Here is a 400-nt window from a genome sequence, read left to right on the forward strand (position 1 = left end):
GGTTTAGATCCTACCTGTCCGATCGCTACCACTTTGTTCATTTAAATGGGGAGTCATCTGTCAGGGTCTGGGATAGAGAGAGGACTCAGATGCAGAGTAGTGAGAAAGGACGGTCTTTATTCTCACCACAAAACACAAAATAACATAAACAATAGTTAACTGCTGCTCAAATAAGCGGAGATTCCAGAGCTGGCCGGCAGGCACTGCGGACCACTCGAGCTGCCGGATCTCCGTATTACGAGTTCTTGAGCACAGGAGAACAGAGGGTCAGACACTGATGCTGGCAAGTCACACAAAGACACGAGCAAGGACAAAACAATCTACTCACGACGAAGGACAGACAGGCAGAGACATATAAGGGAGTGGGGGAATGAGCGACAAGTGGGGGAGAGTCAGCTTG

This window comes from Sinocyclocheilus rhinocerous, unplaced genomic scaffold (genome assembly GCF_001515625.1).
Source record: "Sinocyclocheilus rhinocerous isolate Xijiao unplaced genomic scaffold, SAMN03320098_v1.1 scaffold3032, whole genome shotgun sequence".
Lineage (NCBI taxonomy): Eukaryota > Metazoa > Chordata > Actinopteri > Cypriniformes > Cyprinidae > Sinocyclocheilus > Sinocyclocheilus rhinocerous.